The sequence below is a fragment of the Malurus melanocephalus genome, unplaced genomic scaffold (assembly GCF_030028575.1).
Source record: "Malurus melanocephalus ecotype Western Australia unplaced genomic scaffold, MMel_1.1 scaffold_23, whole genome shotgun sequence".
Taxonomy (NCBI): Eukaryota; Metazoa; Chordata; class Aves; order Passeriformes; family Maluridae; genus Malurus; species Malurus melanocephalus.
Genome location: NW_026623255.1, coordinates 3,735,174 through 3,740,574, shown reverse-complemented (window position 1 = coordinate 3,740,574; position 5,401 = coordinate 3,735,174). Strand labels below are relative to the sequence as shown.

At 52.4% G+C, this 5,401-nt stretch overlaps 1 protein-coding gene across 1 annotated transcript in view; it reads left to right on the top strand.

The window, feature by feature from the left end:
- Positions 1-2,895: 2,895 nt before the first annotated feature.
- HS3ST5 (heparan sulfate-glucosamine 3-sulfotransferase 5) overlaps positions 2,896-5,401 on the top strand; it is a 190,627-nt gene continuing 188,121 nt past the window's right edge. The window contains exon 1 of the mRNA XM_057390203.1: positions 2,896-3,487. The gene's annotated coding sequence lies outside the window, so the exon portion shown is untranslated. The remainder of the gene's footprint in view (positions 3,488-5,401) is intronic.

Sequence of the window (5,401 nt, the reverse complement as noted above, 5' to 3'; positions counted from 1 at the left end):
TCTTGAAGCCAGGCAGTCTCACACACTCAAAATTTTCTGCCAATGTAGCAGTCACTTCTTAATTTTATTACTGAGCTTAATGAAAATGGGATCAAGACTACATTTTCTTATATTAAATAGCCAAGAGAGAGTCTTGGGCCTTTGTCTGTTTGGGCTAGGACAATGTGGTSTCAGCTGACTGTCTGAAGAGCTTGTTAAGGTGACAAAAAATATACCACTAAAACTTCCCTCAGGAATGTGAGTCCTATAACTTAGGTCTGGTAGTGTTTCCCAGAGTCTCATGTTTAGCGTTTTTGAGACGACTTTTCCTAAACCACAGAGGATTTAGAYACAATGTGTGGTGGTCTTGAGGGGATATAGGTGTTATCTTACACTCTGCATTCTCTAATGAGCAGTAGGATGTGTCTTACAGCACAGCCTGACCATGGTGGAAGGGATGAAGATCTTCTTTCATGCTGCCTCCTCCACATGAGATGATATTTGTTTACATCCCCAGCTTCCTCTGTAACATACGAGCCTCTTGAACTCACTGTTGTCACCCAGCTAGTTCTACTCCCCATCCACATCACATTTCCCATTCCTTTTCCCCAGATCCTCATGGGATCAGTCATCTCTTTTGCACATGCTATCTGTCCTCCACTCCCAGAGAGACAGCATGATTTAGTGTGAGAGATTCATCTTCTCTGAATGCAGATAACAGAACAAATAATTTGGCTCTTAGGACCCCAGCTTAATGCCCAACACAGAAAGGAGAAATGAAGAAAACATTGCATATTCTTTTTTTGTAAATAGATCTATTTCTATTACCTAAGTTGTTTGTGCAAAGAATAAGGTGCAAGTCCACATTCTTTCTGTATCAGTGATTCTATGACTTCTCCTCCAAGTGGTAGGACTTTTTTATAGCACTCAGCAGGAGGTTGAGAGCTGTGTTTTTAGCTTTGCCTCTTTTCTATTCTAATTTTTAAATTATTTTTCAATATGCTATTTATATAGTAGTTTTATAGAGAGTGAGGATGTATACATACAGAAACATTAATGTATGAAAATATAGCTTCAAACAATGTTTTTGGATTAAAGGGCATATATCTGTATACATCTGCAACACATGAAAGGGAAAAAAGGCCCTATGTATCCTATTTTCGTATTCTGATGTTCATTGTGTAGGGTTTTGCTTGGTTTCTCTCTGTAAAAAGAGCTGGAACTAAAATTTTGAATGCCAGACATTCTAAGAAGTACATAATCCAAGGGTGAGGGTAAATTTATCTAAAATCCTTTTTGCAAAATAAGAATGTTTAATATGCTGCTGTCCACCTTTGTACATATTGCCTTAGGCATAGCAGAGTTTTTGCCCATAAAATGAACACAAAGTAGCTTAAAACTCACAGTACTATTCCTTTCTTCTAATTTTTATTGTTGATACCCTATTTTTAATTGCAGCATAGGAGAGAGGAGTTTACTATGAAAAGAAAATGGCATTTCTTTAAAATGTAAGAATTTAATCGTGTGCTATTGTTGCCTGCCAACAATGAGCTAAAGAGGTTAATGGATCATAGGTCTGGCAACCAGCCACGCTGCCTCCGGCTCGATACATTTAACTGCATAATCTGGGTTAAGATTTGGTGCCATTTTTTAAATCAGGGCATGAACCGTTAATACATAAAAGTTAGATTTTATCCAGTCTTTTSGTGGSTATTTTTTTTTTTWATTTTTRCCCCTCCCCGAAAACACAGCCACTGATCTCGAATCGCACGGCAGCAGGAGCGAGGGGAAGTAGGAGGGGGCCTCCCTCACTCCCCTCCGCCCTGCGCCCCGAGATCGTGTGCTGTCCCCGGGCACTCCCTGGCATCCCTCCAGCCGGGCAGCAGCGCCTGATCCCCCCTCTCCCGGGGCTACCAAATTCAAGGGCCCAAAACGCGAGAGGAGCACTGTCGCGGGTCCTCTACACACGCCCCTTTCCCCAGGAAAGTCCATTCGGAACTCCGAAACCACAACCTGGAGCCTTCAAATGAGTGGGGTGTGCGGGGTGTGATTGGTTGGGGATTGGTTTGGGKTTTTTTTTAAGAGAGATTACAGAAAAAGTATATAGCTCCCCCTCTCCCATCTTGCATGTTCCTCGGGCACACTGTTGGAGGAGCCAAGCAGCAGCGGCAGCGTTGTAATGCAAATCACTAAGCGAGCAACTTTCGATGCTGTTGTGGCTATTTTTGATTTCTCTCCCGAGAACGAGCTTTTTTTAGTGTGCGTGTTGCTTTTTTTCCCCCCTTTCCGTTTGATTCTTATAATCATCCCTCCCTCCTTTCTCCGCTTGCGCCCCCTCCTCCCCTAAAACATCCAGCCGTAATGATGCGCCGTCCTCGGTCCTCTCCAGCGGGTCACACCGCTCGGGCMGGAGGTGAGCGGCCAAGCGGGGAGCGGCGTTTGCAGGGATGTGCCGGAGCACCGCGCCGCTGCCGGGCAGTGGCGGGTCCTCCCCGTGTGCTGCTTCATTCCTCCGCCGTCTCTCCCGGGCCCCGCCGGCAGCTCTCGGGGGCAGCCGACCTCCCCTCCGCGCCCCTCGCTTYCCCTCCAGCCGCGTCCCGGCGGCGGCCACCGCCTCCCAGCGCCGCCCCAAAGCCTGCGGGAGCCCGGCCGCTTCCCGCGGAGGAGCCAGCGCCGGCGGAGGGCCCTGCCCGGCTCTTCCCTCGGCCGCAGGGCGAGCCCACAGCACCTGGCTGCGTTGCCCGCTTTAGCGAACTGGGAGAGAGAGAGGGAGGGAAGGAGGGGAAAAAGGGAGGGAAGGAGGGAGGGAGGGAAAGAGGGAGGCTCCTCCGTGCGCGGGGAGCGGCTCCGGCTCTCAGCTGGGCGCTACCGGCAGCGGCAGCTTCTGCCGCGCTGCACCGCGGGCGGTGACGGCTCCCGGCGCGGCGGGATCGCGCCGCTGCCGCGGGACCGCAGCTTTAGGGCGGGGGGCTCAAACCTCGGCCGGGAAGTAAAGACAGAGTTTTGCGKTTTTTTTCTTTTCTTTCCTAGTGACTGGGCTTTTTTTATTACCATTATTTTTAATCCCTCCCCCCGCTCCCCCCATTCCCCCGGCGGTGCGTGTGGCAGCGGGGAGGATGCGCGCCTCCCCCAAGCCGTTCCCCGGCAGCTCCCGCCGCGGCTGCGGGGCGCTGGGGGCCGCGGGGCTGGGGGAGCGCTGGGCCGCACCTGGTGGCACCGCCATGCGCGGGCTGCGCCCCCTGATCTCCGCCGCTTCCCGCCGCCCTTCGGTGCCTGAGTCTCCCTTCTCTCGTGTCCAGCATCGCGCACACACGCACACACCGTCACGCACGGAGGCACTCACTCACTGACTCTGCCGAGCTGCCCAGGCTGCCGAACAGCACAGCGCAGCGTCGCGCAGCCCGCCTGGAGCCCCCTCCCTCCCTCCTCCCTCCCTCCTTCCATCCCTCCCTCCCTCCCTCTCTCCTCCTCCTCCCTCGCTCCCGCCCGCCGCTCTGAAGGATGCCCGGTAAGTAGCGCCGAGGACCGGCACCTCTGCCGTTGCGTGATATGAGGGGTTAGGGACTGCTTATACCGCTGCCGCCCGCCGGGGGGGCGCAGGGCGGGGGGCGCGGGGAGGGGAGGTGACAGCGATCCGAGGCAGGAGGCGGCGGGGCTCGCCGGGTGCTCCTCAGAAGGACTTTTAGCTGCGCGGCCGGGGTTTGGATGTGGGCGCCGAGGGACGGGGTCTGTGCACCGCAGCGGGCACCGGCCGGGGCGGGGGCGCTTCGCCTGCGCTGCGGGTTGCTGCCTGCAGCACCGCGGTGAGTACGGGGCTCCGCGCCTCGCCGGGGTCCCCCGGGGACGGGGAAGGTGTGGAGGGTGCCCTGCCGCGCTCGGGGCTCCCTTCTTGGCGGCTGCGCTCCGAGCCGCGCTGGGACCGGGGYGCGGAGGGCAAGGTGCCCCGGTACGTCCCGGGGACTGTCCGCTGCTACTCCTCGGTTCTGGCCACGTCCCTCGGGGCTGCCAGCAAGGTCCGGTGTTTCGGGCGYCGCGATGCTTGAGATCGGACAGAGAGGCAGCTCCGCCGGGCGCCTCACCTGCGGAGAGAGCAGCCAGGTGCTGCGCACCGGGGCGTGGGAGCAGAGCGGAGCCCCGGCCGGTGCCCCGGCACCGCAGCGAGAGGGTGCCCGCGGCTCCCCTGCCCGCTCCCCGTCCTGCATGCTCTGTCCTCCTGCGCTGCAAAGGGCTCCGGTGGGAAAATGCTTGTCCCTTAGGGAAGCGTAATGTTTGCAAAATGTTTGCTATCAATTAGAGGGTGGCTGTGCTCAGCTCCGGTTTGCGCACGGCTAACTCCGCTCAGGCAAGGGCTCAGCTCCGGCTGCCGAATGCCAGGGACACAGGGCAAGGGGCTTTTTGTTCTCCTAGACTGCCTGGTGCTATTTGTGGGAAACACATATAAAAGCTCACAAGTGGTGGAGATTTTTAAGTGGACTTTATTAAATCATTGAAATATTTTTTCTTACTTTTACTGTGKGTACTTTGACTATGATCTCTTCTCACTGTGTTTTGCATCCTGGGTATGATAACTCTGCCATTGGAGTCAATGGCAAAACTCCCAATTGACTTCAGAGGAAGGCAGTTACGGTCAATACAGGATGAAAGGGACTGGGCAGAAGGTGGAGAGATGGCAAAGTGAGAGAGGTGCAAAAGAAACTTCATTTTAGGAGCTAGCTTTTTAACCAAAGACTTTTAGCAGCACTGTGTCCGAAATGTCTTCTAGATTTTTATTTCCACTTTGCACTGGACAAACACCAGAATGATTTCTTGATGTTTGGACATCAAGAAGGCTGAATCTCATTGTTTTACCCACAGACATTGCAATGTATTACTTAGTAACTCTTACTTTTCCAGTGCTTCCAATGCATTTTCCTCACTAAAAAGTTGGAAGCAGAGGGACTCCAATTAGATGGACTCCCATTGAATTCAGTGGCCTGTGAATCAGGCCCAGAAAGGCTCAAAACAGAGGTAACAAGAGAACTGTAGTACACTTTGCAAGGAAAGGTGTTGCATAAGCATTTAACTCATGAACACCCTCCCTCTAGAGAGGGGAAAAATCTAAATGTACATTAATTTTTTATTCCATTTTATCCAACTCTTTCACAGCACAGATACAAATAAGAAAGAATGCTTCTGATTAATAATTAAAACACCCATATTCATATGGATTACAAAGAAGATTTTATGCAAAAAAAAATCCATTAGCAAATGGAAGTTCTAGTTCACAGAATGTCCTCTGCTCAGTGCAGTATTTAGATTGGGAGCAGTCAGAGATATAGTGAAGCACAAAATACAAATATGGCAAAAAATTCAAATGGCAAAAGCTAGACTTATTCCTGTAACCTGACAGCTGTCAACTTCTTGGAGCACCTTAAAAAGCAAA